This window comes from Nilaparvata lugens, chromosome 3 (assembly GCF_014356525.2).
Source record: "Nilaparvata lugens isolate BPH chromosome 3, ASM1435652v1, whole genome shotgun sequence".
Classification (NCBI taxonomy): Eukaryota; Metazoa; Arthropoda; class Insecta; order Hemiptera; family Delphacidae; genus Nilaparvata; species Nilaparvata lugens.
The window spans coordinates 70644918-70670485 of NC_052506.1; the positions used below are offsets into that span (position 1 = coordinate 70644918).

A 25568-nucleotide genomic window follows, 5' to 3' on the forward strand; every position below is an offset into this window, starting at 1 on the left:
ATAATATGATAGGCCTAGTACTCTTCTAGGAATAAAAAATTACATTCTACTACGTGAAACGAACAAAATTCACTTGAAACATGGGGTTTAACAAATTATTAAAGATCTAGATCTTGTTGCTCATGTTAAATGTGAACACCCCATTAGTATTTGCATGAGCCGCCACTGCTCGTAGACTCGTAGTATCACAGGATGTCTTAGTTATGGCCATGGAAGCTGAATCCTTGCTGACCAACTCATCACAAGGAAACCAATATTTCCAGAAAAGATCTAAATTCGCCGTAAAAAGGATACTTCAAGAACTTCTTGTGCAGTGAAAAATTAATAAGTGAAAAATTTGAATAAAGTGTACGGAGGCCTCCTCACTTCAATACACCAGGTATTTACGAAACAACCAATATCTATTTATGGAAAATTCACAGGCAACTACTTCGCAAAAATAAATGGGACAGGATAATAAATAAATTTGTAATTACTTGATTTAAATTTTGTTTATTTTTTGGAAATTCTTTTTATTTGATCTATTATGTATATTAAATTGCAAACATGATTACAATCTTATTGTTGATTATTGAATATGCCTAACAATCATCAATGACAAGTAATGAATGGGGTAAATCTTGAATTGTTGAGCTGTCATATCATTCAATTATAAATGTTGCTACTTAGAAGGGGTTGGAAATTAAATAAATGGAATATTTTGGTTAATATATTGAACTATATATTCAATTTATTGATTTAAATATTTGGAGGATTATTTCCTTCCCCATCTCAAAGATTAATTTCAACTGCAGTAAACTGAGGTAACATTTCAATGTAGCAACTTGCTGCTGTGAATCATAATTTTTCAAAATTGTATTTACATTAGCAATTAACATTAAAAATTTTTCTGTGACAATTTGATGTTCATTGTCATCAATGTCATCTGAATCAAATTCAAGGCTTATCTCTTCATAACGCTGCTCAAAGTTGAGCAATTTAGTTTTGACTGCTAGTAGTTTTTGAAAATCATTTTCATCATTGTTTTTAAAATTGAAATATTCAGTATAAAGCCAAGATAGATTTTTAATGATGCCACTTCTCACAGTGAGAAGGCTGTTTCGTTTGCCTTTGGGAGGCATATTGAAAATTGGAACGATACCTCAATTGAAAATGTTCGACCTCCTCTTACACTGGATGGCTACTGGTGTTGTATCCAATTGTTGGGAACAATGACATAAGTGCTTGGTTGAATGTATCAGTATGAGCAACTCCATACAAATATTACCCTTGAACATACAGAAATAAACACTATGAATAAAAGTATAAGACAATAATCATTACGGTACACAATTGATGTAAAATAATGAATAAGAATAAATGTATTTTCTAAGCATATGTCAATATGAAGTATCCGGACCAGAGACGGCCAAACTTATAATGATAAATATGGGCCTGATATCTATCAAAATAACTTTTCTGGTAGCAAAATTAATAGAGGACCAGGTAGGCTGAGTCCTGAATACAACTCGTCCTACCAAAACAATAGGTAATGCGAATAATTGCAAAATCAAGTAGTGAATAATTGTTATTTTTATTGTTGAATTAATTGTGATGTAAGTTTCAAAATACATAAGTTGAATGTGATGCCAATTGTAAAGACTTTCAAATTGTAAAGAAACAAATTCAAAAAAATAAAATGATTTTGTATTCAAAATTTTGAATATTATTCAATGTCCTGAAATGACAAACTCTTTATGAATGATAATGAATGAATGAAAATAGATAGATGAATGAATAAGAATGGATGATATTACAAATTTATGATGAATATACAATTACTCAACCTGAGTATCTTGAGGATGTCGAAAGCTGTCGAAGATTGTAGGCATTTGTAAGAAATGCTCCGGCAATGGAAATCATCATCACCATACCGGCCAGAGAGTGGGAGGGTATACGTAACCCCAAAGTGGAATGCTAAATTGCACAGTCGACCAAGTGAGTGGGAGGGTATATGGAACCCCAAAGTGGATGCAATTTCGACTGTCAATAGAGACTGCAGACCTTTATCGGTAGATTCGATCGTAGGTAGAATTGTAGAACAGATTCGGTAGCAGATTGATTCGAGAGATGTAGAGAGATTGATTGAGTTTCCCAAAATCCAAACTGTGGACAGAGGAAAAGAAAGTACCCTACGGTAAGAAAATATGTTGACTGTAGCAACAGCGCTCTGAACTACACAGAGTTCAGAGTACAAAGAGTTTGAAAACAAGAATATGAAATAAAGATTTGTAGAAACATCAAGCAATCTTGATGATCTTGGATTTTTGCAGAAATGCAATGGAATCAAAATGCTAAATTGACATTTTTTAAAAAAGATTGAAATAGATGAATAATGTAAAATTGGAAAGAGCTTTAAACTAAATTCTAAAAATTGAGTTCAGAAAAGCGTGTTCAAATGGGAAGTGAGGTTACAACTACCAGAAGTTTGAGATTCAAACACAATCTGTGAAGACATACAAGTTGTTTGATTGAATTAGGCCAATATTTATCGCAAATATGCCAATGAAACATGAAAGTACTGAATATTCAGCTGGAATAAATTCAAATTCGAAAATTGAAAACAAGAGCTGGCCAATTCCCACATTCCGGAATCAAGTTGAAACAAAGAAGCAGCACACCAGCGCCACACAAGCCGAGTGGAGCAAAACCTACCTACAACGATTTCCGCAAGTGAGAAATGCAAGAATAAAGATACAAAACACAAATATTATTCAAAAGCAAGTGAAAAAGGACAAATTTGAAATTAATCAAATAATACTAGACAACAAATTGAAATTATTACAAAGATACAAATATTGAAAACAATGCAGACTAAATCTGCCAAACATTGGCAATACTGGCAACGCGCTAAGTTCAAAGATCAAAGATGATGCAAATTGAGTTTTAACATATTGACTGGACTAATAGTGTCATCCATAAAAACGTAGGGCGATAAACGACGTTTAAAAGCATCGATATTATTTTACTGTTCGATGTTTTTTTACTTATCGATGTAAAAATATCGACGTATCGAAGAAAAAACATCGATGTTTTGAACATCGATGTTTTTTTCATCCTAACATCGATGTTCAAAACATCGATGTCTTTCTTTCGATACCTATCACTAGTTGTGATGTCAAGGTGGGCGGATTTGGCAGTTACATGTTGGCTTCAGAGGCTGGGCTTCCCAGCGTGTCTATTCTATAAATGGTCTAAGATTGCAGTTCTGCATCTGATCACTTTTTTGTTTGTTTACTGTTTAGAACTCGCCATTTTCGTTTTCTTTACTGACATTTGAAACTTGGACAAATTGAAATCTTCGAAATATTAGTAAGTTTCTAACAAGATTTTTCTTCTTGGTATTTGAAATATGGTGTTCTAGATTACTTTTTGATGAATCATCAGAAACATTTTACATGATAATTGAATAGTTTAGCTCCTATATTTGTTGGACAGCTGGCTTGTTTTGTATCTTTCCTTTCATCTTTCAAAATTTGTGCAAAAAGTAGGGTTTTGAAATCAATATGTGGGCAGTTTCACATGTGTGTACTTCAATTATTGATAACTAATTTGATAATAATTATTCAAAAGGATACCTAGGCCCATATTCTTACATAACCTCCATCCAAGTATAATAATGATGCTATTGGTACCCTACCATAGCTTAGATACCTATGAAACTCCTCAGCATGATGTGTTTAGAAAAATTGAAACCATTTCTTTGACTGAAATAGGTAAAGGCCTAGAGGGCTGTTCACTAGATTATGACCAATGATAAATAGACTATCGTTTTATTGACTGAGACTTTTACCATAATTACTATTAATTAATTATCGATGATGATCTGCTTCTTTCTCAAGATTCTTATTATTTTTCATTTATAATTATTTCTAGGACTTATAATTTTTTTCATTGTAAATCGATTTGAAAGTGTTATTTTAAAATCTTCATTTTTAAGATTTAACCATTTTTTTTAAACTATTCAACTATTGTAAAGAAAATATCATGTTTTTGTTTAACCTTCCGGTAGTCGCGCTAGTTGTACTTTTTACAACATCCAATTTTCCAAGTATTATGTACTTTGTTTACTGTCTAAACATATTAATTAATAGTGTGATTACTTTTTCCATATTTTTGGATTATTTTAAACCTATGAAAATTTGGATGATTACCATTTCATAGCCTAATAAGGTACACCAAGCAAAGCCATCAATTCTGTGTTATTGGTTCATTTACAATCCCCATATACAGTCATTCCCTATCTTATGGACAGTTCAACTTATGCACTGTCGCGACTAAATGGCATCTAAAGACTGAACCATTGCTCGGTTGATATTACAACTCGTTGGAGTGATGGGGGAAAAGTTTTGGAATGCATAGGTGACTCATTCACTGACACCACCCATCCAATAGTTTTGTGCAGCAAAAAAACTGTTATACTGTGAAAATATTTTAGTTATCTTAGATCTAAGAATATTTTATATTTCCTATAAATTTATAAAAAATTTCAACACTCGGCCTCTGCGCTCAGGTTTCTTAACCTTGCAGGGACCCTCCTTATATAATTAATTATTATACTACCCACTGTATATCTAACTATCATGTTATTTATTTTGTACTTTAAGTTTCAAACTTTGAAATTTATTCAAGTAGATCTAATACAATATCATTGGTGATTCTTCTTGAAAGTTTATTTCAAATATGTTTCATTCATCAAGACAGTATATTCTGTCATGATTCAATTGGAATTCTCATAATAGATCAATTTTTTGTAGTTCATTATATTTCTATTCAGTTCACTAACAATTAGATATCTTGGTGTGAAGTTGGAAAAGGATAGAGCTACTGTATGTAATAATAACAAATATTTTCTTATGCATTTTTTCAATTTTCAACATGATTAAACAATCCTTTGTGATATTCTATGTTCCAGTCACTGAAATGGTGCACAATAGCACAGCTATCAAGAGAGAAATGAACTCTATCATGGTACCTTGGTTTGTAAAAGCAAAATTGAGTATCAGCAGGAGTAGCAAGTAAGTTGACAAATCAATTTCAACCAGCAATAGCCTATTAGTCACTTTTGATTTCCTAGTTACCATTTTTGTTCAGTCCTAATGGTGCATTTTTCAGTCCCAATGATGCATTCTTCAGTCCTAATGGTGCAATAGTGTGTTTCTTAGTGAGCAGGCAGTGCAACAAGCTGAAAAAAATTCTGCTTCACAAGCTATCAAAATGAAAAAGCTGAAAGAATAAGACGTTGATGTCAATAGCACTTTATTTGTTGAAAATTATTCTACATTACAGAACCAGGTTTCATGGTAACACCTACCACATCTTCACCGCACATTCCTCAAACCTCTACACCTCCACATATTTCCTGTTACCATGAAACCTTATTCTGTAATGTAAATTAATTTCAAACAAATATTGTGGTATTGACAACATCAACGTCTTCTTCTTTTAATTATGGAGAGAGACTTACCATACTATCAAATTATTGAATAGAAAAGTTTTCTACGATTAGTAATTTTTCAGTTATGAGCTTCTAAGTTGAAATTTTAGGGACAGATCATTTCAAATTTGGTTAAAAATGAATTCATGAAATGAAGAGGATACATTTTCCATGGCATTGAAAAAATGGTTGATTGAATAAAGTGAAAATTTCCTGACAATATACATTTTTGAGAAAGTTATTACATTCACTAAAAATGCCCGAATATAGCTCAACTGAAAGTTACTTTCATAAATGGAAGAACTCTCTCAAAAAATGTATCTCTTACCGAATTTGAAATAATCTGTCCCAAAAATTGAAACTTTAGGCACTCATATCTCAAAAAGTGATAATCAGAAAACAAATCTTATCCTGAGAAAACTACCTATTTCAATTTGATATCTTTCTAAGAAACATATCGGATGCATTGTATAATTTAACCAAAGAAGTTAACAGCTCACTTAATGACAACCTAAATAACTGTATAATCTTTCTTGACTTAGCTAAAGCATTCGATACAGTAGATAGATCTAGACTAATGAAAAAGCTTGAGGTCATAGGTGTCCGTAATGAGTCATTCAGCTGGTTCAACAGCTACCTAACGGATAGGAAACAGGCTGTCCAAATAATGGGAGTTGAGAGCAGCTCAAATTCTATTGATTATGGTGTGGTGCAAGGAAGCACATTGGGACCATTATTATTCCTAATCTATATCAATAACCTGGCTAAACTACCCCTCACTGGCAGCCTTTTCTTATTCGCTGATGACACAGCGCTACATGTTACCGGTAGAAATAGAGACGAAATGTATCAAAAGGCATCCACTGACCTACACCTGTTGAAAGCGTGGTTTGACCAAAATATATTAACACTCAATATAGGAAAGTCCAAATTCATTGAAGTTTCTCTGCGAAAAAGTCAGGATCCTCCCATTGACTCAATAACTTTACATTTTTGTTTAAACCCTAACAATATTCATTGCTGCTGCGAGTCCATTGAGCGAGTCAGTTCATATAAATATTTCGGCGTTATAGTTGATGATAAATTAAAATGGTCAGAACACATAAACCACTTGAAAAACAAAATCCGGAGATCTATTTACATATTCCTAAACCTACGCCAATTCTTAACAATAGATGATTTGAGAAAAGTTTATTTTGCTTACGTCCAATCTGTGATAACTGCCTGAATTTTAGTCTATGGAGGGGCGTACAAATCCATACTCAATCCTCTACTCATTACACAGAAACGAATTATTAAAACAGCTCTGAATAAACCCATTCGAATGCCATCAAATGAAATATATGATGAGTTCAATGTTCTAGATATTCGACAATTGTATGTCAAGTGTTTACTTCTTTACATTCGCTTAAACAGTAACAATATGTTAAAAAAAATAACTCATAATCGCACAACATGCTCAGCATACTCATTAGGCATTGAAATTCCAAGACTCATTCAACTCATTCAACAACAAACACCCATTACATTGCACATATTTTATACAGAAACATGCCAACCATCCTCCGTAATGTTCATAACTGTACACCCTATATGTACAAAAAATACATTGAAATATGGTTGAGGGAGATAGGAAGGGAAAATATAGAGCTCATGATACATTCCAGCTATCAATAATAATTATATTAAACTCGTGATCCAGCTGTATGTTCCTAGTTATATTGATATCAACATTTTTCAATAATTTTCAATGTGTTGTTCCAATGTTTTAACTGAATATATATATGAACTGATTTCTACTTCAACTATCATATTATTCTCTTTGAATATCATATTTCATCTAGAATGATTGGGGCAACTTTTTCAAGCTATTCTTCATTTGGTAATATTTTTTAAATTTATCTGATCATAAATTTATACTACTCTAGTTTATTTACTGCATGTATGTACCAATTTGTTATTCAATTGAATTATTTGTTTTTTTTAAAGCAATTATTCATCTACTTATATATTTTTTTCTCTAAAAATAGAGTAGCTTAACTACTCTAGTACAATACCGCAGGTAACTTACCAGATATTACAATATTTATTCATCTATAAAAACTATCCTTACCTTATGCTACAAATTATTATACTTTTCTTATAATAACCAGACTCCTTTCCACACACTGGCTACAGCCTTCATGGAGGAGAAGCATGATATTTCTTTTTTCTTCACAATTTTTGTATGACTGTATTTTAATTTTGTCAATATTGTCTAATATCTACTCTAGTTGTTAGTGTCTAAGATTAGTTAAGTAGGTATAATAATAAAACCATTACAAATTTGTGATGTGTACACCATTGTCTGTAATTTTTTATGCAATAAAAATAATTTGATTTGATTTCTATTATGCTAATCGAGAAACTTGAAAAGTTATCACCATTTAGGGCCGGTTTCCGAGCTCGGGGTCTATAAGTTCTGGACTTGCAGAGTCCAGGACTGAAATAAGCTCTTGGGTCTAAATACGTTAATGCTCTGACTTGGAAAGCCAATTTTCTGACTCCAGAGTTTAAAGCCAGTTAAAGTCTAGAACTTAGCTAAATCCCGAGCTCGGAAAGATAATTTTCATGTGTAATTGAAGACTCTGTAATTGAGTAATGTGTAATTGAGTGATCCACTTTCATCAAAATACCCTTGGACATTGTTTTGACCACCTTAATCAAATTATTTACATTTATGATGGATGGTTTATTGGAGGGGCAGTGATAAGCAATGATCAGCATATCTGATGAATAAACTGAGTGAAGATTTGTTGAATGGCCTAGCTTGACATTTGTTGAATGTGCACTCATGACTTTTTTTGGACCATCTTATATACATGCTACTCCTTTCAATCATTGCTCGGCTCATTTGATAACTACATAAAGCAACATGAAAGAACTAAATCAACATGAAAAAAATCAATCACCAACAATAGAATCATACATAGCAAGGGGTGGTGAAAATTATGGAAATAGCTTGATATACTATTAGCAAGGATTATTTGACAGTAGATCTCATTGGGAATCATATTTGAATAAAAATACTTAATTTAAAAATTTAAAGTAACTTTTTTAATTCCATAAAGACCCCCCAATGAAACTTACTGTCAAACTATCCTTGTGAGAGAAATATTGAGCTGTTTTCATAATTTTCACTAACCCTATCTATAATCTTCACATCTCGATGGAGGTTTCTTTTTCCTAATATTACTATTATTTAAAACGTTTACATATTTAGACAAGAAACTTGCTTGAAAATCAACTTTTATCAAATTTTTAATCTGCTGTAATGATTTCCTTTTTTTCTAGGCTCTGTACATCATAATATACTGATGAAATAGTGAGGAGAGAGAAGAAGGAGATGTATAGGAAAAGAAGCTTAACATTAAGTATAAAATTGTAGATATTGTACCAAAAATATTATTCTATTATAATTGAAAGTATGAAATTGTAAGTGCTATTGTATCAAAAATATTAGTTGGTCATTTCATTATAATTTTTATTCAACTTGGTCCAAAAGAATATCATTTCATGTATGTCTATATAATGAAGAATTCATTTTTTGAAACTTTTTATATATGTTATATATTAAAATTTCGAATCTTTTATACATTAAATTTTTATGTTTGTTACTCTTTTCAAATATTATATAATTAATTTTTTCAATTTCATCCATGCTCATATTCTATTGATTAATTATTATCCTTTCATCCTCTAGCCCCTATATATTGTAATATTAACATTTTCAAATTGTATTCTGATACCTGTAAAGTATAAAACTACAAAAATGTAATAAAAAAAGATATGTACAAGGTGATACATATCTGATAGGTACATAATATGTACATTGTTCACATATCTGAAACATATCTGGTACATACCTGATCTATATCAGTTATATATCAGATAGGTAGAAATGTCTGCTTTTGTGATATGTACCAAGCAAGTATCAGTGATACATATCAGTTATGTATCACTGATATGTAACCGATACTTATCAATGAAACATATCAGTTATGTATCACTGATATGTAACCGATACTTATCAATGAAACATATCAGTTACATATCACTGTTACATAACTGACATGTATCAATGAAATGTATCAGTTATGTATCATTGATACTTGTTTGGTACATATCACAAAAGCAGACATTTCTACCTATCTGATACACAACTGATATATATCAGATATGCATCCATATGTTTCTGATATGTATTGTAGGTTTCAAGGATATGTATCTGATACCTATCAGATACATAACTGTGCTGTGTGGGTTTTAAAAAGCAATCAAAAGTTAGTGAAGCCTTATGGTGTCACCCAGTTGCTCTTATGCACTCATCTTGACATCAGGGAATATTTTTATTGAATCATGCAATGTTTTCAAATTATATTGCTAAATGTTATAACCACAGCTGTTAATTTTCTCTCTTTAATTTCCAACAAACGATGGAAATTTCTGTTTCAATAAGCTTCCACTTGGATGATCAATTTCTCCTCTCAAGTTATCTCAGAGATGAGACTCAGCTCAAATTTTTGTATCACGGACCTACTATCTGCTAGGAGCATCTTATGATCTGCCCTCTATCGGTAATAAATAAAGAAATTAGGCCACAGCTTTGCATGGGAATTATTGAGTCTAATCATTTGAATTATTAATAATTGATGTGTTGGAAGTGCTCTGTAGAGTAGTAGACTAATTGCAGCGAATTTTGTGGAATGTTGAGTGGGACTTAAGAGTCAACCTCGACTTTATCCATTGCCAATTAATATTTCTCGTTGACAGTTATCAAATTAGCAGTGATCATGTTATTTTTGCTCTTGCTTGATGCAATTGAAAATAGAATTCCAAATCAAGTTCATTTGGAATTGGTTGACTCTGGTATCCATGGATCTCTTGCTTATTCTGGAATTTCTGGCATAGCCTATCGCTTAAGCTGGTTTAAACTGAAGTTATTGACAAAATGTTGATAACTTAATCCTTATGGATTCTATTTGATTGAACGGAACTTGACTAACACATATGTTCATCAAATTTTTACATTTTGTTAATAGCTTTGGTGTAAATACAGCTTTACTCTCTGTTTCACTTATTCAAAAGTGTAAAAGCAGCCAATCCACTGATTCTTTCTTCCATGGAAGTCCATTTATATATAAGAGTCCATTCATAACAATTGTAATATTACATTTTTTTCTCGATTAAAATCAAATCTTCAATTCGAGATCTATAAAACTTTATAGTAAATATCAGAGTAATCAATATACGGACAACTTTTTGACTGAGAATTTATCGTAAATAATTGTGTTGCATATTCCATGGTATCACCGAAACAGAGTTAACAGAATTAACAGATAATATAGAGGATATATAAATTTAAAATAACAGTTTCGAGATAAAGTTTTATTGAGAACAAATGTAAAATGTAAATTCTAAACTTGTAATTTATAATTTTTTGGTGACGTGTTCATGAAGTCGTCACTGGTTTGAGGTGTGTCTACAAGGCTTTGCTCTGTACTTTGTGCTTTTCCTTCTTCTCTAAAAATGGTGGCTGCCTACTGAAAAAAGTTTTGTGCTCTCTGAATATTTTTCTGTTTAATTGAAAATTTTAATGTTTTAAATTGAGTTTTGAACAGTTTATAGTGTTCTAATTTTGTCTATGATTGTTTTGTGTGTTTACAAGCCTATAGCCATTGTTTTAAACTATATAAACTGGATAAGTATTTTAGCTTGTAATGATGCTAGGATGTTTAAGTGTGTAAGGTATTATTTTTTTAGATTTGTGTTGTATATTGCCAAAATTCTTCTGAAGATTATAAGTTGGTTTGCTCTGAAAATTGGATTTCTCATTCATAGGCGATAGATCCATTCATAGTTTATCAAGAATCTACCACTTTGGAGCCGATAACTTTCCTTAGGTTAATAGGTGAAAAATGCTATCCAACCTATTTAGGAGAAATTGGTAGCACGGCCCAATTGGTCTAACATTTAATGTGGCTGATTTCTCATGTCCTTAACTCTACTACCATAAATATTAATGATGTGGGAATTTTTAAGTGGACATTTCAATGTTAATTTGAATAATTCAGAATGGAGTTTATTCAATCACTTTGATTATTGACTACCATTAGATGATTTCTTTCTTCAATCTCAGCTTGAAATTAGAAGCTTAAGGATGAAAATTTAAATGTAAATTAACATGTAACTTAATTTAATTTCTATCTAAATTGAGAACTTTAGTATTAACTTGTGATTCATTAATATAAATATCAATAGGTTTGTCTTGTGTCATGTAATGACATCAATATCGGGGACCGAGCTTCGCTCTGGAGTACAAAACATAAAACATTATTTATTACGAGAGAAGAAATTATAATCTCATTCATAGTTCATACAGAAATGTTCTATCTAATCACAGTAAATTGAGATTAATTCCCAGAGGAATGCAAAAATTTCCCTCACAAAGGCCCGGTTGCACAAAAACCGGTTGAATTTTAATCCTGATTAATTTCACATGAACTTGATCAGAGAAGACTATTTCAAAAAGATGGATCAACTGGAAATTATCAGGATTGAAAATAATCCGGCTTTTCTGCAACCACCACTAGTAGAGGCAATATGAGAACACGAGGCCACTTTTTTGCTCGAAATCCCCCTCCCCCCTCTCATAGCTTTTATCATAACTCGACTCCCCCTCCTCATCATCAATCTCCATGCTCTCTTCTTCCTCTTTTACTTCTTCCTTTTTTGGTTTTACACCATGATTAGAGTGGAAACTAGATTTGTTTTTTCCCAGTTCAATTATGGGCTCTATCAACAATGAGAGCGTTTTCCTATTGTATTCCTCTGATCGTTTTCCAAAATTAAGTAAGCTTTTATGCTTGTCACTGATTACTTTTCTCAATTTCTTAATCTTATCGATTAAACGAACGTTCTTTCTATTCAGTTTCCTGCTAGGTGTTTTAGACAACATGACTGTACAAAGAAATTATCTCTACTGAACGGTAAGAAACGTATCAAGCGAATCTCGGTACTTGTCCAATAAATTCCGCACTCGGTCATAATAGTTACAAAATTATGAGGTCTACGATTCCAAACTTTATGGCAAAGTTTACTGAAATCTTTATAATAAATATCTCCTCCAACATGATCTCTGTGAATTAATTTGAGACTCAATAAATCTATCTTGAAGATTATAATCATATTCGCATTGTCTCTAGTGAAATGTTTCTGTGTAGCTCCATAACTCTGTGAATTAATTTGAGACTCAATAAATCTATCTTGAAGATTATAATCATATTCACATTGTCCCTAGTGAAATGTTTCTGCATAGCTCCATAACTCTGAATTAAATATGCTGTGTCAATATTACGATGTCAGCCCATAGTAAAATATTCTCTTATTTGAGGTACATGATTAAGTTGTAAATCGTCAAATATAACTAAAGAATATTCTGATATTTTGTTTGGATGTGGTATAGATTCAGAATTGTTGTTTATATGAAATTCAATATCCTTCATGTTGGAAAAAACGTTTTTTAAAAAAATATATTTATCTTGATACTCACTCTTGGTATGCAAGTATATAGTTTTAAATCTCAACCCATTCTTTGAAAAAATTAAATTAAATAGCAAATTGATCTTACCACAGCCTGAAGAGCCTATTATAAGGATCCTTGCATTATGAGGTAACAACTTACCATTTTTACACCGTGTTGGGATTTCTTTCTGTCTTATAATATTGTCGAAATTCACTATCAGGATATTACTCATGTTAGACATGTGTACAGCATGTGATCTGATAAGAAACTAATCATATAGGTAAGTTATCAAGTTGTTATCAATGGGGTGTGTCACTCACCACACTGCTCTCTGAGTGTGTACAGCTTATCAAATCGGAATGCGGTCAACGCGTGCTCACTGTCACTCCCCTTTCGCAGTACTGCACTAGCAAACTGATAGAAGTTTCTCACTTCAATATATCGTTCCCTCTCTCTCCCACACCCTCTTTACGAGAATGCATATGGTCTGCTTCTCCTTATCTATGGCTCAGTCAAAGATTATCTAAAGCAAATTACGAAAATGAAACTACAGATTGAAATGAAACTGAGAAGCATTTTTTTTTTTTTTTTTTTTTTTGATAAAGACGTATTATATTTACACCATATCTTCGTAACATTTACAGTGAATGCAATATATTACAATATGATATTACAATAGATTTTTTTTCATCTAATAGTTGACTTCTACTAATATAACTAGGTGTTGAAAATCCAATCCACTCAACAAGCAATCCTTTTTTGTCACGCTTTAATATTTTTCAATCAGATATACTTGTCTCTCCAATCCGTTTAATTGTGTTTTTTAATTTCTTCTCTGTAAAACCTACCACTAATTACTTCTCTGTTTAGATCTCGCAAGCTGTACATTACAGGTTGAGAAGGGAATATAGAATGAATCACAAAATACTCTGTGCTCCAATTTATGTTATAAGATAAGAGGGTGGGATTTAAACTCTCCCCCCACTATTTATTTATGAAGAGGTTTCAAAAAATACCCTTTTCCTGCAATATGCTCTTTCAACTGAGCTATAGCTTTGCATCTAATATCATTACTATAACTTCTCCTCTCATTCTTCCTCTTCTTCTTCTTCTTTTTCAAAGACCCACCAAACGCTGCTTTAGCTTTCATGACATTTGTAACAAGATAGCTAAGTGCTCTCTCGGCAAGGGGTGTTTCTGGATCTTTGAATATGTCCCATGCTGCGTTCGCTAGAGCTCTGTCAGCTATCGCTCGAGTTTTATTATCGCTATTTTGTGTATATGCTATATCATGTACCTTACAGGCTCTATCTAATGAATTTATACCTTGATCACCTCTCTTTAACCTTACATTAACCTTGGTGCCCGGCCCGCAATACTGATAGCCAGGAATGTGAATTTCATTTTGTTGAAGGTCAATGAGCTTATTTAGAATAGTGGATGTCATATTACCTGCTAAACCCATCACACCCTTAAAAACTTTTGCCACTGAACTCAAGATTCCTCCACCTCGTTTCCTCAAACTTTGCTTTCTCCTACATACCATTTTCTTACCTTTCAACTCAATGGTTGAACATTAACTGAAGTTAATTAATTAATCATTACACTAACTTAATTGAAAGAAAATTGAATTGGTTTAATTTTCAATCGAGTTGGAAATGAATTCACACACACACACACTATCAGATTGCTATGTGCTTATAACATTGTTCGAATGATAAGAATATTATTTCAAATAACAAATCTGAAAAGGTGAACACAATTTGAAAGGGAGAAATGATGTCATTACACCCGCCCATATCTGTAGGAACGCATGCCAAAACAGATGTGGGAGAGAGCGATGCATCAACTCACCGAAACCGCTTGGCTGTATGTATGTGTGTGTATATGTGTCTGTGTGTGTAGTAGTAAAGACGTTTGGCTCTGTGCATGCTTGCAACAAACTATAAAAGAGGAGACATGAAAGGTGAACCATTCTTCTGTCTGTGTTTCTACTATTCATTGTGAACTTATCAACAAGTGTAAACAGGTAAGAATTGAAAACAATTTTTTTTATCAAATATGTACACAATTTATTCACTACTAATACTACTTTAACACACACATCTATACAATTTGTAACACATAAGTCGACGAATTGTATAGATATAAAAATTGTTAATGCTTAACAATTTTTATATCAGTCCAATTCCCCAACTTATGTGATACTATCATTACCAAATTTTCACAATTTTTGTTGAACTCTACAATTTTTTCCGTGCTAATGCAGGAAGCAAATCGTTGTGGTAAATATACCTCACACACAGATTTGCTTCCTGCATTGCTAATTTTCAAAATAACTCATCATCCATGTTTATTGGTATGCTCCCTTGCGCTGATAATGGGGTAGGAAGCATCCTCTTCTAACTCTCTCAGTGGCACCCAGGGTTTGGCTGCAGGCTGATTGATGAGGTGGACAAAGTCCATCTCCCTCCCCTCATCCTCCTCTGCCCTCTCCACTTCCTTCATCAGGGGGACAAGCAATGACTTGTTCTCCATTGCAGCATGTTTCTGTTGAAAAATATTTGATTAGTGTCTTATTTGTTTCAGATTATCATCAAATCAGATTCATGAAATCATACTAGAGAACTCGATCAATAGATTCACTACACAATCTCAAAGTGAGTAATAACCTATGTATTGCAGAATCCACCAACACTGATATCTTGTAATTCAATTATATCTCTAATCAGTTCAAATAATATTTCCTTGCTATCAAATAATTTATGCATGAGCGATTACTTCAACACTAATATCTCGTAATTCAATTACATCTCTAATCAGTTCAAATAATATTTCCTTGCTATCAATAATTTATGCATGAGCGATTACTTCAACACTAATATCTCGTAATTCAATTACATCTCTAATCAGTTCAAATAATATTTCCTTGCTATCAAATAATTTATGCATGAGCGATTACTTCAACACTAATATCTCATAATTCGATTCCATCTCTAACCAGTTCAAATAATATTTCCTTGCTATCAAATAATTTATGCAAGAGTGATTACTTTAAACAATAATTCTTTGCTATCAATAATAATCAAAGACTTGTATGTGTACAGATTTTTTCCAATGATTGATTGTTTTATAAAAAAAAAAATCTGTACACCTACAAGTTAATAATATTTGTTGAAACTAACCTTTGTTTGTGAGAAGATTGTCTTGTCCTCATCCCCGCTAACCTCAGGCTCGTCAAACACCAACCTCCTCCTCTTCCCCTGCTTCTGCTTCATGTTGTTGTTGTTGGTCAGAGTTGTTGGTACCACTCGTCGTGGTGCCCAGGTAGCAAGTGGAGCCAAGTGTTGAACTGGACTGTCACCCAGCACGATCTCCCCCGGCGATGGTGGTTCCATGATGAGTGGAGAAGGAGCAGGTGGAGCAGCGGATGCCTCGGCAGCGAGGGCAGCTTTCTGTTGCCAGTAGTTGAGGATACGCTCATGTGGTGGTGGGCTTTCTAGGAGGATGAATGAGGACAAGGTTGATGGAGGTGATGAACTCATCTCGTATGATGAGTGAAGTAGAGTACACTCGAATCTGACTCTGATGTAAATGATAATTTTGCTTGCATTACATCTGTTTATATAGCATGCATTTCTCCCTCTGTTCCAGGCTTGTGCGAGTGAGAGCCACACGTGCTACAAGACGAAAAAAATTCTCCCCTAGGACTAGGCACAGAACAACACCTGCTGCTATATCCTCCCACATCATTATCAACATCATTCAGATTTGTAAGTATTCTCTCCTATCATAAAAAACCGTTACATTCACTCAAACATTCTATATTTTTGAATAGCATCCCGCCTCTTGTGATGCTTATTGATTTCTAATATTATCAGTTATTAAATATTTCATTGTTTTCACAGCATTGGAGTGCTCACCTCACAACTTGGCTCATGACATCATAACCAGTTGAGCTCTTGTCAAGGCAACATACCTGAGAGGTTACCACACAATCCGAAAAGGAAGCATAGCCGGATAGCCATCTATACCTGCACAGCTATAGCTGAGGAGATACCTGTCATTCACGCATCAACCAACATATGTAAGTACATTTTTACTTTGATTTTATCCTCAGAGGGGAGTTGAAGGAAAGGAAAATTGTCCTCCAATGACAAATTATTGTCATCGGAGGAAAATTTTTGTCCTCAGAGGGGAGGATTTTTGTCCTCGGAGGGGAGGATTTTTGTCCTTGGAGGACAAAAAACCTTCTACAGCATACTGTGTGCATGCGATTTTAGCTCATCTTTACGATGTGCTTTATCTGGGTCATCTTCTCCTCCTCCTTCTTTCTTGCACTCTTCATATAAACAAAACGGTAAATGTATTACTTATTTCAAATGGATTTTCAATAATATATTTGCAATAGACACATTGCAGATAGTGATTTTTATGTAAGAAATAACCATTTCTCGCAAAATAGTCTGCTTTATCAGATAATGATTTACAATAGTCACAATGTAGATGACGATGATGATTTTCAAAATACTCTCCTTGAACAGATGAATCTTCTACATGATTAAAAGTTGAATATCTTTCTTCATATTGACGTAGAATATTATTATTGAAATTCTCCTCTTCAATTGTTATATTATCTTTCCTTCTCAATGCACAGTTCGGACTGTACCTTGCATGCTCTATTGCTCGTATGTCTCTATTTTCTCCATTTTCCCAAATAAATTGAACAAAATACACAGCACACAATGTCTGATACACATGCGAATATAAATCCCTCTTTCGCCATGTTTTCCGCCGACAAATGCTGAGAAGATTTTGTCCATCTTTTATCAAAAGTTAATAATCTTAATCTTTCATGCAACATTATCTGTTGTTGGGATAACATTTTCACACAGTGTTCTTCTACCAATGCTAATCCACAACTGATTTAAAAACATGCAGTTGTACTCTACCACTCTAATTCTATATCTACCTGATCGTTTTTCAGAATCTAACATCACCATCATCATCATCATCATCATGCCGAGGGAATGCAGACTACATGGTGTGAATTCCAGCGCAGTCCGCCATCGTATTAACATCGAGGATCCCGAGCAAATTGGCATCGAGAATGTGCTCGAGAGATCAAAACATCACATTTTGAACATAATTAGGGAGCACGTGGCACATCATGATGGCAATGTAAAATGGTTCATTGTCTTAAATGTTTTATTGTATAAATTAGTGGTGATGGATGATGAGGTTAGTGAGTCTGTCTCATCTCTCGTCAATCTTCATAGTTACTCCAACATAGCGCTGAACGTGCTTGAGTATTATGAAGATTTTAATGATCATTTCATGTTGGCTATAAGAAAAATCCTGTCATCTTTTGAGAACTTTGTTCAACATGGCAGCGGTTGGGTGTTGAAGAAAATTGACTCACTGGATGTGGACATGATTAAATTGAATCCAATATTCACATCCAGTTTCATTCAAACACCCCAGTTTCTTAAAAACAAACATTGCATTATAAATGTCAAAAATCTGTCTGACAAAAAATGCTTTTTATGGTCAGTGCTCGTATATTTCCATCAGAAACCAAGGAACTCACGCTTGACTGTAAAGTATTTGAGCAAGTTTGCTCACACACTTGATATGTGAGGTGTAAATTTTCTGGTGATGATATGCGATATTAAGAAATTTGAAATACTGAATCCGGATATTGCAATTCACGTCATCGCATATGACAACAAAAAGTTTTTCCCCTACTGCATGAGCATTTTCCGCACTCGTAAGCATCAAATTAACCTTTTAATGCTAAAAGCCAATGCAGGAAAAAACACATTTTTGTTTAATTGATACCACGAATGGGAAAAACAGATTATCGCGTCTTCTCTCTCACCTTTCAAAACACAACAGTCAAGTACACATTTGTAATTTCTGTTTTCATAGATTTACATCGAACAAATCTAAAAATTCTGATGTGAAAGCAAATTTGATGAAACATGAGCAGCTCTGTTCCAAGTTTGAATCACAACGTGTTTCATATCCTCAATGCGGAGACACAATTAAATTTAAGAAACTAGGCGCCACATTGAAGAAAAAGTATACAATTTACACGGATTTAGAAACTTACGTTGTTAATATCAATAATAATGATGATGATGAATCCGATTCCGATGAAATTACTCATAACTATACAAAGAAAACAGTGTGACATATTCCCTGCAGGTATTGTTTTGTTGTTATCGATTTGAACGGGGAAATCGCTCATTGACCTGTACTCCATAGATCGAGTAATTTAGATGAAAAAAATCATGGAGAAATTTCTTCAGGAAATTACAGATCTCGGTGACATTTTGTATGAGGATATGAAACGTGAAATTCCGATGCAACATTTATCCGAAAGTCAAGAGTGCAAATTTCAAAATTTGGTAAACTGTGGGCTTCGCGCCAAACCGTTCTTAGACACCAATATTAAATGTCATCACCATGTGCATGAAACCGGAAATTACCTATGTGCAGCCCACGTTTCTTGTAATTTATCAGCTCATACTCCGGAGTACATTTCATGTTATTTTCATAATTTCTCCGGGTTTGATTCACATTTCATTCTGAAAGCACTCGGTAAATGCAAAAAAGGAATTTCCTGCATTGCAAATATGTCAGAGAGATTTTTGACACTTTTAGTAGGCAAAATTAAATTTTTAGATTCCTACAAGTTTATGAGCGAATCCTTGGAAGTATTGGTGCGTAATTTGGTAGAGAGTACAGACATGGAAAAGGAGTTCGAACGTTTATTTTCAGTGTTTCATGACCCACCATGCGAACACACACATCTCTTGTTGAAAAAAGGAATATATCCTTACTCATACATGAGTTGTCCCAAAAAATTCGCATAAACATCACTTCCTCCCATCGAATGTTTTCATAATGATTTAACTGATACACCTCTGTCTCGCGAAGAATATGAGCATGCGCAAAGAGAGTTCTTGACATTCAAACTGAAATCACTCGGTGAATATCATGATTTCTATTTATGTTTGGATGTGTTGCTATTAGCGGAAGTTTTTGAATCTATGAGGTCTACGCTTTTTAGCTCATATGGCCTTGATGTCACTCATTTTGTTCCCTTGTGCACTTTACCTGGAATTGTATGTTGAAGTACACTAAGGTTGAACTAGAGTTGATCACACATCCTGACATGCATCTCATGTTTGAGGCGGCGATGAGGGGTGGGGTCTCATTTATCGGTAAACGTTATTATGAGGCGAATAACAAGCATCTACCTGAGACATACGACCCCTCAAAACTGAGTAATTATCTCCTTTATATTGATACAAACAGTTTATACTCGGAAGCTATGAGTCGAAACTTACCTGTTGGAAATTTCAAATTCCTCACAGAGGAAGAAATTTCCAAGCTTGATTTAGTGAATTTGGACACCAGTTCAGAAACTGGATATGTAATAGAATGTGATCTCAAGAATCCGAGAGAGTTACATGATAAGCATGCCAGCTTCCCACTTGCGCCTCTCCACCAAACACCTCCACACGAATTGCTGTCAAACTATCAAACAAATGAGAATGGTCAAACTGGAACCAAAAAGCTCATGAACACACTTTTTGACCGTGAAAAGTACATTGTCCACTACCTCAATTTAAAACTCTACCTTCAGCTCGGTTTGCAATTAATGAAAGTACATCACATAATTAGCTTTTCCCAATCTCCCTGGCTGAAAAGCTACATCGACTTCAATATCCGCAATAGACAGACCATGAAAAATAAATTCGAAGTATCATTCTTCAAGGCCAGTTGTAATCTTATCTTTGGTGAAACTATACAATCAGTTCACAAGCATATCAATGTTAAAATTATCACGGATGAAAAACGATTAGATAAGTACATTTCAAATCTGTTATGCAAATGCTGGCAAATAATTAGTCCAAACGTGATCGCGGTTTTCTCTGGTAAGTTGGAACTAAAAATGAACAAGCCTATCTATCTATTCCGGGTTTCCCGTACTGGAGTTGAGTAAATTCCATAAGTATAATTTTTTCTATTATAAATTACAAAAAATTATACCGTGGGATTGCATAGAACTCTGTATGACCGATACTGATAGTTTTCTTTCAAATGTAAGAGTGGAGGACGTGTATCAGTTGATTGAAGAAAATTTGAACCTCTTTGACACTAGTAACTACCCTCCTTACCACCCCTGCTTTTCCATGGAGAGAAATAAACTTGTAGGAAAGTTCAAGGATGAGACAGCATTGAAACCCGTCCATCAATTTATTGGGCTTTGATCTAAACTTTACTCATATTCAGTATGTAATGAGAATAAAGAACCTGTAAATAAATGTGTAGCAAAGGGTGTACAGACCGGAGTGAAATGTAGAAAACTTAATTTTAATTTATACAGGAAATCCTTGATTGAACGTTGTGAACACATTGAAAAATTAAATATGATGAGATCCTCTAATCACACCATGTATCAGATTGAATGTGCAAAAATCTGCTTGAGTCCTTATGACAACAAGAGATACATTGCAGAGAACGGTGTGGACACTTTGCCTTTTGGACATTATAGAGTGCCAACAATGCTCTAACTGATTGCTCAGTATGTCCTGTGACAATCATCCAAAACCACTAATTTTGATTTCCTGTTGTAAATATGAATATTATTAGATCTAAGATAGCATTAGAACTTCATAGCGTGCCACGTGTCAACTATCCCACTCGCAAATATGAGTTGAAAAGTGAAAAAGACTTGCTTCAAGCTGATCTCATTGAGATGAGCAGTTTATCATGTTTTAATAAAGGTTATCTGTATTTGATGCACTCAAACCAATTATTTCTAAAAATAAGGGAGTTAAGCTGTTTCAATCAGATCAGGGAACAGAATTCTTTAATTCAAAAGTTAAAGTGTTATTAGATAGATACAGTATTAAACATTACCATGTTTTTAGTGATAAGAAAGCTTCCATAGTTGAAAGGTTTAATAGAACAATTAAAGCAAAAATTTATAGATATTTAACTGAACGTGGGACCAAAAACTGGATAACCCAGCTAGACAGGTTGGTTCGTGATTATAATGCAACAATGCACACTTCAATTAGAATGAAACCTAAAGATGTGTGGAAAAAAGATCGTAATCGTGTTTTAATGTCTTTGAATTCTGCATCCAATATACGATATGAATTGAAAAATTCAAAACCAAAATTTAAGCTAGGAGATGTTGTACAAATCTCAAAGAAGAGGGTTTTTTTCGATAAATCTTTTAACATAAATTGGAGCACAGAGTATTTCGTGATTCATTCTATATTCCCTTCTCAACCTGTAACATACAGCTTGCAAGATCTAAACGGAGAAGTAATTAGTGGTAGGTTTTACGGAGAAGAAATTAAAAAAACACAATTAAACGAATCGGAGAGACAAGTATATCTGATTGAAGAAATATCAAAGCGTCACAAGAGAGGATTGCTTGTTAAGTGGATTGGATTTTCAACACCTAGTTATATTAGTAGAAGTCAACTATTAGATGAAAAATAATCTATTGTAATATCATATTGTAATATATTGCATTCACTGTAAATGTTACGAAGATATGGTGTAAATATAATACGTCTTTATCAAAAAAAAAAAAAAAATGCTTCTCAGTTTCATTTCAATCTGTAGTTTCATTTTCGTAATTTGCTTTAGATAATCTTTGACTGAGCCATAGATAAGGAGAAGCAGACCATATGCATTCTCGTAAAGAGGGTGTGGGAGAGAGAGGGAACGATATATTGAAGTGAGAAACTTCTATCAGTTTGCTAGTGCATTACTGCGAAAGGGGAGTGACCGATTCGATTTGATAAGCTGTACACACTCAGAGAGCAGTGTGGTGAGTGACACACCCCATTGATAACAACTTGATAACTTACCTATATGATTAGTTCCTTATCAGATCACATGCTGTACACTTGTCTAACATTAGTAATATCCTGATAGTGAATTTCGACAATATTATAAGACAGAAAGAAATCCCAACATGGTGTAAAAATGGTAAGTTGTTACCTCATAATGCAAGGATCCTTATAATAGGCTCTTCAGGCTGTGGTAAGACCAATTTGCTATTTAATTTATTTTTTTCAAAGAATGGGTTGAGATTTAAAACTATATACTTGCATACCAAGAGTGAGTATCAAGATAAATATATTTTTTTAAAAAACGTTTTTTCCAACATGAAGGATATTGAATTTCATATAAACAACAATTCTGAATCTATACCACATCCAAACAAAATATCAGAATATTCTTTAGTTATATTTGACGATTTACAACTTAATCATGAATATTTTACTATGGGCTGACATCGTAATATTGACACAGCATATTTAATTCAGAGTTATGGAGCTATGCAGAAACATTTCACTAGGGACAATGCGAATATGATTATAATCTTCAAGATAGATTTATTGAGTCTCAAATTAATTCACAGAGTTATGGAGCTACACAGAAACATTTCACTAGAGACAATGTGAATATGTTTATAGTCTTCAAGATAGATTTATTGAGTCTCAAATTAATTCACAGAGATCATGTTGGAGGAGATATTTCTTATAAAGATTTCAGTAAACTTTGCCATAAAGTTTGGAATTGTAGACCTCATAATTTTGTAACTATTATGACCGAGTGCGGAATTAATAGGGCAAGTACCGAGATTCGCTTGATACGTTTCTTACCGTTCAGTAGAGATAATTTCTTTGTACAGTCATGTTGTCTAAAACACGTAGCAGAAAACTGAATAGAAAGAACGTTGGTTTAATCGATAAGATTAAGAAATTGAGAAAAGTAATCAGTGACAAGCATAAAAGCTTACTTAATTTTGAAAAAAAAATGGAGGAATACAATAGGAAAACGCTCTCACCGTTGATAGAGCCCATAATTGAACTGGGAAAAAACAAATCTAGTTTCCACTCTAATCATGGTGTAAAACCAAAAAAGGAAAAAGTAAAAGAGGAAGAAGAGAGCATGGAGATTGATGATGAGGAGGATGAGGAGGGGGAGTTGAGTTATGATAAAAGCTATGAGAGGGGGAGAGGGGGGAGGGGGATTTCAAGCAAAAAAGAGGCCTTGCACTCTCATATTGCCTCTACTGGCACTGAGTACCTTATTGAATGATTACAACAGTTTAACAGCTAAGTCATAATTTTGACACAGTCCCACACACATGAACTCGCTCACTCACTTCCATCATCAACAGACGATGAAATAATTATCAGCTGTTTTTCCAAGGATAAATAATAATTATCTTTTCAATGTTCTCCCACGAGTTTTCCCAGGGCCCACGGATGAGACCTAGTGCAATCGAATTTTTATATTATAAACCTACTATGCTCTGAATTTAGTGAGAATCATTAGAGCCATTTTCGAGTTCTGGGGAAATACAAACATAATTATAAACAGAAACATACATATGAACAGAAATTGCTTGTTTAATAGTATAGGATGAAAGAAAATAGGACCAGCTGATGGAATTATGTTTTTTTCGATATAGTTTTTAACTGATTTTGAAACATGAAAATATCAGGTCCAGTAGCTCAAAAGCCTGTTCAATTTCAATCATGATTAAATTCCATGAGAACACTAATCAGAGCAGGGTTTTTTTTCAATAGAAGGCTCCTCTGATTGGTTCCGTGGTATTTAGTCCGGATTAGGAATTAACAGACAGGTAATTAGTTGCATTTCTATCACCTCACAATGAACATCAATTTAACTACCGTTTGTAGAGATTGATTTTAAATTTATTTTGCTATTATCCGGTCACTTTCTGTACCTATTCTTACAGATGTTCCTTGAATACTGCAATGTTTTAAAAGAAGATTGCTAAATTTGGTAAATCAACTACAGCTATTATAATCTTTTTCACATGCTCACACTTTTTTCTCACGTTTTCAACAGAGTATTTTTTGATCAGCTGCTACTTGAGGGACCAATAATCCTTTCTGAAAGAGCTTCAGCGATTTTTCCCAGAGTTAAGACCTGTTCCAAAATAGTTTTTTCATTGCAAACGTACTCTATTTGCGAGTATTTCATTTAATAAAAAAATGTTGAAGGCGTTTTCGAGATACATCAAGCCCCATTCTCACGACCCATGACTTGCCAAGTCACAGATGGCCTTGATCTGCCACTCGTCAAGTAATGTGTCGTGAGAACACTGCATCAGTTGCTTTTTGACCTAGCTCGAGGTGGCTCGACCGAGCCATGTGCGACTGAGCCGTTCCCGACTTTTGTCAGTAAAACTCATGGAACATCAAAGGTGCAAGCTTGAGCAGACGCGAGCCTCGCATCGGCTTGTGTACCCATTCTCATGGTCTGCCATTCGCCGAGCCGAGCGCATGTCGAACGCATGTACTTTTATACTGTGTTATTGTTGAGTTCAGTTGGTGGTTTTTAACTAGTTAAAATGGAGTGGACTAATGAAATAGTGATAGAGTTCTGGATTTATACGAGCAGGAACCAATCATATGAAATCCCGTCAATGAAGAACATAAAGATAGGATC

The 25568-nt window shown here is 33.7% G+C and overlaps 1 protein-coding gene and 1 long non-coding RNA gene across 2 annotated transcripts in view; one reads left to right on the plus strand and one right to left on the minus strand.

Moving 5' to 3' along the window:
• LOC111055810 overlaps window positions 1-25568 on the minus strand; it is a gene marked incomplete in the record, with an annotated part of 239838 nt that overhangs the window by 132485 nt on the left and 81785 nt on the right.
• LOC120350553 lies at window positions 3216-9103 on the plus strand. The gene is made up of 3 exons (XR_005570872.1): window positions 3216-3351; window positions 4955-5057; window positions 8810-9103. It is a non-coding gene; the product is annotated as an uncharacterized LOC120350553 (long non-coding RNA).